This window comes from Puma concolor, chromosome D3 (assembly GCF_028749965.1).
Source record: "Puma concolor isolate L17-30 chromosome D3, mPumCon1.1.hap2, whole genome shotgun sequence".
Taxonomy (NCBI): Eukaryota; Metazoa; Chordata; class Mammalia; order Carnivora; family Felidae; genus Puma; species Puma concolor.
Genome location: NC_141678.1, coordinates 76,529,454 through 76,541,053, shown reverse-complemented (window position 1 = coordinate 76,541,053; position 11,600 = coordinate 76,529,454).

Genomic DNA, 11,600 nt, shown 5'->3' with positions numbered 1-11,600 from the left:
CAGCGCGGTGGCTGGGCTGGGGCAAAACCCAGCACAGCCTCAGTAGTCGGGCGCGGGGAGTGGGCGGGCTTGGGGGCGGGGAGAAGGAAGAGGAGACCCCCTAGCCGGAAGAGAGTTAGCACCTGCTCCCGGGGCTGCGGGTCTGGAAGAGCAGCGACAGCCAGAATCCCGAACTCCGCAGGTCTAAGTTGCTAGAGCGTCCACCTGCCTAGTTTTAAAGAAAGACTGGGACTAGGTCTGCAGACCTTGATCGTTCCCCCTCCATTCCCACAGACAGGAGATTGTTGGAGTTTTGTGCTCTCAAGGACACACACACACACGCACACACGCGCACACACACATTTCCGTCTTCCCTTCTTGCCCTCTCCCGGTTTCCCGACCCCTCGCGGGAGGAGTTTGGGCGGAAGTAAGAGCCTGGGCCTCTGAGACGGACAGAAGGTGACTGTCGCCGTAGTTGAGTGCTGGGATTGCCCAGGATATTTTTCTTCCCCCGAATTCGGGGGCCCACCACACAACCTTCTCTGGGGCCACCCTTCGGTTCTGTTTTCGCGGTTGCTCCCAGTGCAGAAGCTGGTGGGAGATAAAAATTAACGGTTGGGGAAAATGAAATTCCAAAAAGTGAAGGGGAATTTGAGGATTGGAAACTGCAGAGATCAGAGGGCTTCTTCTTCTTCTTCTTCTTCTTCTTCTTCTTCTTCTTCTTCTTCTTTTTTTTTTTTCTTTCTGGGGGAATAGTGGGGAAGCGAGGAGCCTGGAGCACGGCTCTCACAGGAACACAGCTTCCTCTACAAGAACGTTGCGCTTGTATAAAGCAACTTGTTAGCCTGAGAACGAAGATGAGTTTTATGCTCACCGGCCTTCCTTCCGTACCTGTCCTATGATTTCTCTCCCCCAAAGCCGTGTAGCGTCGGTTTTGCGCTGTGTGGATCCGCAGTCGCGTTTTCTTTTAACAGTGGGTTTCCAAAAGTACAATTCGTGTATGCTTAAAATAAAATTTTTCTCTCCTCCCGTTGTCACCCCACAAAAGAGAAACTGGCGTGAGGTCCTTTTGTTCAGGCCAAGTTGCGCGTGAAATCTTTTTGTTGTCCTTTCAAAGGGAAGGCAAAAGTTGCAGTTGACGGTAAAAAGGACAAATTTAACTCTCTGAAAGCGGAGCTGTTTTCAAGTTGCCCTGAGACACTAAACACGGGCATTGCTTTTTATTTATTACCTTCTTAAGACGATCATTTATTTGCTCTGGACAGAACCACTTTTGATTGAGGCTTCAATATTGTTTAGGCATTAATACAAATACCTAGCACTTCCTCTCTCTAGGAAAATAGGAGAGTTTAAAAATTTTTGTGTAATTTCAGTTGTCTCGGTTACCATGTAATCAGAAAAAGGGCACAGAGTACTGAAAAATCAAGAGTTAGCCAGCTTTTAAACTTGAGAAATATTATTTCCGATTTCTAAAGATAATCTATTTGAAAACTAACAAAACCAATCGAGGGGTTTAAAATATTCATGCGAGTCAGGCTATCTCTTTTAAAAGAAATCACATGGTATGTATTTTTTAGTTTCCGTGCATATTAGCTCGGAAAGTAATTAAATGACCGAGTGAGTCTGAGCTGATCTTTCAAGGTAACACGATCAGAAGCAACATAGCACAGTCAGATTATTTCAGGAGCGTTTTATTTTGGAAAATCGCCTCGATGCTACTTTTTAGGAATTTTGAATTGTTTCGCTTCCAAACGTGTAAAAAAAAGCAACTCTGGCCGACCACAGGGTTCAGACGAGGCTGTTTAGTTACTGTGGGGGCCGTGGTGGCTCGAGGAGCGGGACACGGTCCCCGCGGGCCATTCGGACCCGCGCCGGGGGCCGGGCCTGGCCAGGCACAGGTGGTTTGGCCGCTTCTGGAGAGCTCGGGCTCCAAGGGCGTCCGGCTGCCCCGGCTGCGAGAGAGATGCGGCGACGCCCCTGACTCGGGAGAGACTCGGGAGACCTGTTGGCCGCGGCGAAGCGGTGCTCGCGCCGGCCGCTCCGGCGGCGCAGAGGCGGGCGTCGAGGCTGCGGGCGCGGGGTGGCGGCGCGGGAGGCTGCGAGCGGCTCCCCAGGCTGGCCGTGCCCTCGCGCGGGCTCCGCCCGCCCTCGTCAGCCCCGCAGAGCCGGGCGGCCTCGGGCCGGAGGCGAGTGGCTTCTCGGGGAGGGGGCTGCGCGGCCCCGCGGCTCGGGAGGCGGAGGGAGCCGGCCAGGATTGATGTCTAAATCAATGCCGTTTCTAGGCGCTTCTCTCTGCTCCTCTCCATCTTCCTCAAAGGCAAATCGCCTCCCGAGGGTGATTTCCTCTCCCTTCGCAAAGTCAGCGTGAGGAGAGTGGAAAGCGCAGCCCCACGCGAGGCACCGCGGGCCAGGACGCTCTGGGATGAGCCCCCAAACGGAGCTCCGCGGCGGAGCGCCCTGCTTGTCCCCCGGCCGCCACCCCCCCCCCCCCCCCCCCCCCCGCTTACTCCCCACGCCGGGATATTCCTTCCTCGCACGGAGCCGCTCTCCCAGCCGCGGCACGGGGCGAGGCCTGTCCCCTGGTTGCCCTCCTGGCTCCCAACTGGGCCCCCAGTTTGTTGGGATCTGGTAGGGGAGACCCCTAGTCTCCGACGCCCAACCCGGCTCTGCTCAAAGCAGGCCTGGCTGCTTCTGATTTAATTATTCGCTGATGAATTAGACAGCTGCAATTGTCGTGAAAAATCAGCGGTCACTATTGATTCCTGGAGCCAGCGGGAGCGGGGAGGCCGCGGGGGTGCGGGGAAGGGAGGGGAGTGGGCCCGGCCCACGGGGGCCCTCGAGCGGGTGCCCTGGCCTGACCCCCTGGCCCCGGCCCGGGTCGCGCACGCGGCAGGGTCGGGCCACCGGGACTCGGGCTCCTCTCCTCGAGCTAGGCCCGGCGGGGGGAGGGGGGGGCGCGGGCTCGGGGTGGGGGCTGCGCTCGCCCCTTTGGGAGGAGACCTTTGGGAGGCGAAGACGCAGGGCGGGAGGTGGCGAGATGCTCCCCCGGGGTCAACCGGGCCACCCCCCCAGTTGGCGCCCCAGGCCTGGCGCCCGCGTTCTGGAGGCGGAAGGGCGGACCGCGGGCGCTTCCGGTCCCCGCTCTCGGGGCGCGGGTTTTGTAGGACCGCCGCCCGCTCCAGGCCCGGCCCCGCGAGGCGCACCGGCTCGCAGGGCCGCCGCGGGAAGACGGGCCCGGGACGCCGGCTCCGAGCACAGGCCGTCCTCCTCGTGGGCAGGGCGCGCCGCACGCGGTCCGTAATGGTGAGTTCCCGCCGCCGGAGCAACAAGTCTGGGTGTCCTCGAGGCGGGACCCAGGAGCCCCGAGGGCAGCGCGTGCGCCTTGCTTCTCCTTCGCTCAGGATCGGGGCCAGGAATGTCGTCCTGAGGAGGAGTATCTGTGCGTTCTCAGAGCAAGGAGCGGACGCGGTTGTGTGGACCGTACATGCTGAAGGAACCATTATGGTTCTATTGACACGAACATGTAGAGGGACTTGATACATCCAAGTAGTGTAGGAATAGCTCCCCCCCTCCCCCGAATCTATATCAGAAAAGCACTGGAAGCCAGGGGGTAGTCTTTCGGTGTGTAGATTTTGTGTTCTCCTCTTGGGTCGTCTTTACATCACAGTTTGAAATGACCACATTTTATAGGAATCACAAATTATACAGGAAATGCATAGGCCACGTGGAGCTGAAATAATGAGAGTTTCACAGTCCTCATTCCCGATGTTTCATTTTTCTCTTGGTCTCTTCTTAAAACTACTTTTAAGTGCTTACTACCTACTTTTCTTGGCGAAAGGTGTTCTTCAGACTTTATCCGGAAAGGAGTTGTGCCCAGGCTCCCTGGAGATCAGATATAGAGTCAAAACTACATTGCCTGCTTCAAAATCCATGGGGCTGACTATAGGTCACTGAACACAACATGGCCTTTCCTCTCTTGCTTACTGAGATGGTTTAATGGATTTTGTAATGGTACCAGACTGGGGAAACCTGGTCTCGGGGCTTTGTGTTCACCTAAACCAAACACAACGCACTGTGTTAAATTCCTTGCCTTATCAATGTAAATCTGTAACAAGGGAGTGGAATTTCTTAGGGCAATTCTGAAACGTCATGTTTTGATACACATGTTTCAAACATGGTTCCTGAGTCTAAATGTGAAAAGTCCTCAGAATTTTCCATTTAGTTGATTCTGGGCTTGAAAGATTTCTGAAAATCCTTTGAATAGTATTCTACATACATGTGCTACAAAACTATGATATTTAATTTTCAGTTTTTACTATTAGTCCTTCCCCTCCCCTTTTAAATCAGGGGGTTTTGTGTGGAAGGAGTGAGTTATGGTTGATTTCAGCTTTCAGGGGAGTAGAGGAGGGGTGAATGGAAACATTTTAAAGAATTCACAAACCAAGTAAGGTTAAATAGCTGATTAAAGCAAAGATTTTTTTGTGTTATAAGGGGACCTAGTTTTTGTCTTTGCAGACACAGCTCCTTCAAAGTCCCTGAACTTTTCCACCCACTGTGTGCCCCGTGAATGTCAGCTCATATCTGAAGTTTCAGTTGCCTTTTTTTTACACCTGTTTTTTGATGCTGCTTGCAAATCTAATTTCTTTTGAATAAAATTATTTCACAGTTTTTATTTTTCGTGCTCATACTTAGTTTTTCTCCCTAGCTCTTATTTTAAAATTCTCTTTCAAAGACTTTTACTTCATCAAATTACTTATTACTTAAATGGCATTACTCATAGTGGTAACCGACACCATGAGGTATCATGGCCGACTTTGGTAAATGACGTCTAGTCCTAGTTTAGTTAAAATAATAATTTTTTTGTACTTGACTCTTGCATCAAGAAGAATTTACCTTTGTTAAATATCTCAATTTAAATATTGGAGCATAAGTGGGGTAGCAGCCAGATGCAATAATCAGAATATAGGCGAGTTCTTGAAAACTCTTAAGTGTTATACAGAAAATTATGATGATGGTTAATTGATTTATTCATTGATTTGTTCATTTAAAAAATATTTATTGAATGCCTACTATGTGCATGTTAGAGCTGTTGGTATAAACAAGAGAAGCTGCCTTAAACCAACTGAGTATTTAGAAAAGAATTTTCATGGAAGAAACCAGGTAGCTCACAGAAGCAACAGAAATGCAAGAGGTACAAGCTTGGAAAACACATAAGGACCAGGGGAGAATAGGAGCTAGAGCAGGGTCAAGGTCACTCCATGCAACAGACAGCCTCTGCTGGTGCTGCTGTCTCTGCTGCTGCTGCAGCCAAGAGTAACTTCTCTGCTATCCCTGTATTTTTACGTTGCCTCTACAAGAACCAGCTGGATGCCTCCCTAACTATGAGAAGGTGAGAAGAGGGTCATTGCATTCTACTTACACTGCATACTGTAGGGAGTTACTTTAAAATAAGAATGATATTTGGATCAAGGGCAGTAAAAAACCCTCAGAAAACAAACAAAAGCACCCAGAAATATGTTACCACATAGGTGCTGGGGATAGAACAATAAACAAGTTATATATGGACCCTACCCTCATGAATCCTGTATTTCAGTGGAATATTTTATTTCATATTTTAAAATATTCATATTTATAATACTTATTATTAAATAATATAATTTTAAAAATACATTTAAAATATTTATACTTTAAAATGTTTTATACTTGCATGAATTTTTATATTCTTTGTATAAAAGAGGGGAAAAAAACAGTTATTCAGATACCATCTCAAAGTAATGGGCTAACTTTCCTAATTTTCTTCTTTTTTTTTTTTTTTAATAGAGAGCGCTGAGTGGGAGAGAGAGGGGCAGAGGGACAGAAAGAGAGAGAGAATCTTGAATGGAAGCCAAAATAACTTTGAGAGAGCAAGAATCTTAAGCAGTCTCCACGCTCAGTGTGGAACTTGACACGGGGTTTGACTAGGGGCTGGATCCTATGACTCTGGGCTCATGACCTAAGCTGACATTAAGAGTCGGTTGCTCAACCAACTGAGTCATCAAGGCGCCCCTATTTTTTTTGTTGTTGTTGTCTTTTGGGTATGGTTGGATGTTGGTCAGGAGGCACAAGTCAGAAATTACTGATGTAGGAGGTGCTGTGTCAGGTCCATCACCCTCAGTCTCAAGGTCAAGAGTGTGGTAGAAACAAGTTCTGAAACTGGAGAAAGGGCCCTGTATTTCAGTCCCAGTCCTATTCTTGTCTCCTGTGTGATTGTGGTCTACATTCTGTAGATGCTCTCTGAGGTCCTCTCCATGCTTCCAGTCTGATTTAATATAGATCCCCTTTTATCAAAATGGGGTCTTTATGGTGATTGCCTTAATTTTCTGAGGGCTTTCTTTTAGCTATTCTAAAATTAGTTATGGAGCTTACAGCCTTAAAAAGCTATTTCTGATGGGATACATTTGTAATGATTAACTTCATATTCCAAAAAGCTTTTAGGATTTTCATTTTCATAAATGAATTTTCTTTTATTTCTAATTACAAGTGATTTAGTTCAGTGAATGGGCTTGTTGCTTTCGGTTTCAGATTACATTCTGGGTTTTTCCTATCTGTAACTAATTTTCAGACCAAGAAAAGCAGAAGGAATAGAAGACAAAGTGAGAGAACAGAAACTGTCATGATTTAAAGTAATTGGGGAGTCTAGAATTGCTTCAGAGATATGTTTTTTAAAAATATATATTTACTACAGATTGTTGACAGGTATTGCTTTTGAAGAGAATTTTAAGTTTTATGTGGACAAAATTACTTGACGGAGCAAAATCCTTGTTTAAACCCTATTTCTTCAAGGTGGAACCATGGTGATATTTACTATATCATCAAAGCGTCCTGACTGGAAAGATGTGGGAACAGTTTCAAGGGTCATGTTTAACATTAGGTTTGTTACACAATATAAGCAAACAGTGGCAACCCTGGATATTTTGTATTCTTGGTATTCTGAAAAAAAAAAAAACTGGGTGTCAAGCAAATGAACCCATATTAAACCAGGGTCAGTTGCTTTGTACATGAGCCCTATGTATGACCTATCTTATTTTATTTTAAGTTTTTTAGAGTAACCTCTACACCCAATGTGGGGCTTGATCTCACAACCCAGAGATCAAGAGTGTCATGCTCTATCGACTCACTGACTGAGCCAGGCAGACACCCTTGTATGACCCATTTTAAAAATGAATAATCCCTTGGCAAATCAGTCATTTAAAAACATATGTACTAAAAATATTGATTTTTGCATTTTGGGGTTGCTGACAGTAGTGGGTGTTTGGGGTGGGGTAGGTGGAGCCAAGTTGGCAGCATGAGGAGTCATATCTATAGGAGTTTATTGATCCATAACGGGGTAAGATTTTTTTCCTCTGCTAATTACCCCTTTCCCTATGACATTTCAAATCCTGCTCAGCCTTTAATATTGTGTTTGTAAACTTTCTGGGTGAGATCCTTAGTAGGAAATGGATTTTATGTTGCAACCCTAGCACATATATATGCACATTTCAGGAATGAGAGACATCTTTTTCAATGCCCTATTGTAGTGAAACCTGTGAAATTAATTACTAAAATGTAGAGCCTGGTGTGATGGTTCTGAGATGTGTTATTTTCTTCTCTGTCTAGCATTTGTTTTTCTTACTGCTCATTCGGTACCTGTCAGGTAAACCTTGGTATTATTATTTGTGTATGAAGTTTATTGCCTGTTTTAGATGTTAAGCACTTGAGGATGCCATCCAGGAGGGAAGTCTCCAGTGGCATGCCACAGGGCTCTTGATCCTATCTTGTTCAATATTTTTATTAAAGTCTTTACTGAAGGTGTCAAATTTGTAGGTGACACAAAGCTGTCAGCCGTAGCTAATATACTGAAAGGTGCAGTCGAGATTCAAAGTGAAATGTAAATGTTGGAATGAAAACCAACATGATGTAACTTAACAAAGACCAGTACAAAAGCCCTTTACTGAGACTGACAAATATAAATCAAGGGAGGTTCTTGGATTGTGACAGCAGTGCAGTGTGAAAAGATGGGGAGATTAATTTACTATAAATGCAAAACAATCCAAAAGCATTATGCTGCGTGCACGTGCGCGCACACACACACACACACACACACACACACACACGCGTAATCGTAGGATGTGTTACTAAAAACATGATATATAGCTTACAAGGAAGGTAACAGGTCCCCTGCATTCTGGGCTGGAGATTTATCTAGCTCTAGCTGCCTTGCTTTATTTTACACATTGATAAGTTAGAGATTAGTATGGGCTCTCAGGATGTGAGGGAAGAGGAAACTATACTTTATGTGGAAGAGTTAGGGCAAATGTTTAGCCTAGAGAAGAGGCAAATGATGTGGTATGTGATTGCCACTTCAAATATTTGCCTAGCTGTCACATGGCAGACAGGGTAGAGAAGTTTTTCCTGCTCCCTGCGGCAGTGTTAGGACTAAAGGGTAAAAGTGACAGAAGATCTGACTTTGATCCTAATAATTAAGGTTTTCCAAGAATGCAGGGAGTTGCCACATGAAGGGGTGAATTCTTCACCCATAGGAGTATTTTGCAAAGGCTGAGTGACTGTCTGGCTCGAATGCTTATTAGTAAGCATCAGCTGAATTAGGTGGCAGATTGAAATAGATGATCTCTCTGGTTGAATTCAAGAATTTGCTGAGTTGAATGTTAAAAAAATTTTTTGAAAGTGATTTTATATAGATTTAAAGAGAGAGAGTGTTACTGCTATTCAAGCTTGTACGATTTTCTATCGTAAGGCACTATAAGTCCATTTACCCTTTCATGAAAAATACAACTTTGTTTCTTATCTGCATTTTTAAAATCCAAAGAAAAGCTTTGAAAACCAAAAGTGTCTTTTTAACATTCTTATTTTTTAATGTTTTTTTTAAATGTTTATTTATTTTTGAGAGAGAGGGAAAGAGAGAGAGGAGGGAGGGACAGAGAGAGAGAGAGAGAGAGAGAGAGAGAGAGAGAGAAAGAGACAGAAGGTCTGAAGCAGGCTCTGGGCTGGCAGCAGAGAGCCAGATGTGGGGCTTGAATTCACGAACTGTGAGATCATGAGCTAAGCCGGAAGTCGGTCGTTTAACCAACTGGGTCACCCAAACGCCCCCCAAAAGTGCTTTGACTCTTATGTTGAAATCACCTTAACTAAATGGATATGAGATTGTTTCAGTGTTTATTATACTCAGAATGAGCATTCATTCATATCTCTGCAGAAATATTTTGTGTTTGATTACAGGGTACTGACTCAGACCCTGCTAGTGGTTGTGTAATATACGATTTTTGCCACTAACGTCTTTCAAATATCTGAAAAATTTTCAATTCTAAATCTATCTCCAAAGAATTTGGGTAAGGGATTGTTATTATTAGCTATCCTACAATTAGATCTTGTTTCCTCAGGGTAACTTGAATCCATTGGCCAGAAATCTACTTAAGCTCTATTACTTCCCCATGCTAGCATGATTCTCAAGAACTATTATCTGATCTCTAAAACTTGTCACAGGAGGATTTTGCTCTATGAGCCAAATTTATACTCTATAGTGAAACAATTAAGTTGATCTGCCATTTCCATATTTATTTTATGAAGAGGTTGGTGGCAGAAATTTTCAATGTCAGGGGTCTCCTCCCAAAGCATATTTGATATTACTTTAGTCTGGCACTGAGTGACAATATCACACTTTTCTGGTCTAGGTGGACGATATAGTAGGATCAGTTAATGGCTTTCATTTTACAAATCTTTTCTATAACTATTACTCATTCTGTAGACATTAATGGAACACCTACTCCCATCTAACCCTCGCTAGTCAACACTGTTACAAAGATGAAAGAGATCAAGATCGCAGCCTTAATATGCTCACACACTCATTCGATCCTCAAAACAAATCTGCTAGATAAGCAGGGCAGATATTGTTGCACTCATGTTAAAGATGAAAAAATGGGAGTCTCAGGGAAGTTAAATGACTTGCTTAGGGTCACTCGTCTAATAAGTGCTAGAGCAGGACTTGAATGCAAGGCTTTCGTTCAGAGTCTACTTACTTTTCCGCACACAATGAGAATCTGTTGTTTGTGATACAAAATGTATCTTCTCCTCACCCAACCCTTAGGCTGCTCAGAATTTGTAGCCACTTCCGGTGTTTGGAAAATGCATTGTGAAATGAGTTGTTTTTTTTTTTTTTTTAATTTTTTTTTTCAACGTTTTTATTTTATTTTTGGGACAGAGAGAGACAGAGCATGAACGGGGGAGGGGCAGAGAAAGAGGAAGACACAGAATCGGAAACAGGCTCCAGGCTCTGAGCCATCAGCCCAGAGCCTGACGCGGGGCTCGAACTCAGGACCGCGAGATCGTGACCTGGCTGAAGTCGGACGCTTAACCGACTGCGCCACCCAGGCGCCCCTGAAATGAGTTTTTATGGAAGATGGGTCTCCACTTCTTACTATGAAAGCCAACATGCCAACTCTCCCTTTTGTCAGCCTGTGGCAGTTGGGACTCAGGAAAATCAACTAAGCTCAGCCAAGTAAATACACTTCTCTGGAGGGAAGACACCAAAGAACAAAAAAAAAATGGGGACAGCCTAGAATAAGTCCAGGTGAAGCTGGGGTGGCAGCAGCAGCTTATCAATCAGGCTGGTTCTTTGGCTATGATTCCTTATATTTAAACTTCACTGATTTCAGACCGTTTTCTAGAGTTGGCATCCTCTTTGTTCTATTCTGTGAGCCATCTGATTTCCTTTCACTAAATTTGTCGGCAAATTTAGCCCGAGTCCGTTTCTGTTGTTTCCAAGCAAGAGCTTTGACCAGAAGAGATCCGTTTTGTAGATGCGGTGATGGACATTGGTCCTATTTTGTACGTATTTTGAAAAGAGACTTGACAGGATTCGTTGAGGGACTGGATATGGAATGTGAGAGAGAGGAGTCAAGGGTAACTTCATAAGTTTTGGTCTGAGTTATTGAAAGAATAAGCCTGCCATCAGTCTCAGCTCTTTATTAACTACAAACCACCCCTAAAATAGCGGACTAAACCAACTACCATTTTGTTATCTTTTAAACATTTTATTGGTTTGGGCTTTTTACAGTATAATGGCTGTGCGTTTTGAAAGGGGGAGCTTCCTGAGAGTGGACATTTCAGAACCAGAAGGGAGCTGCATGAGCTTTTCTGACTGAGCCTCAGAACTCACATAGTGTCACTTCCACCATATTCTGTGGCTAGAATTATGCACAGGCTCATCCAGGTTAAAAGAGATGGGGACAATGAGGTGTCAAAGAACTTGAAGCCATGATTTAAAACTGTCATGCCATTTACTAGGGAGTTCTAAGAAAGCTTTCTTTCTTTTTCTTAGAAGCTCCTAGGGAAAGACAGGGAGAGGAACAAGCTGAGGCGGGGAGATCATGTGTTCGAATATTGTAAGTAGAGATGTCTATTAGGTGTTCAAGAGGAGATATTTGGTAGGTTAATTGGATGAGTCAGGAGTTCAGGTAAAAAAAAATTGAGGCTAAAGTTATAAATTTAAGAGTTGTATATATAAAAATGGTTTGTCCAGTCATGAGACTGGTTGAGAAAGATTGTCTAGAAATGTAGCTTTATAATGTTTTGAAACCAGGGAGTGT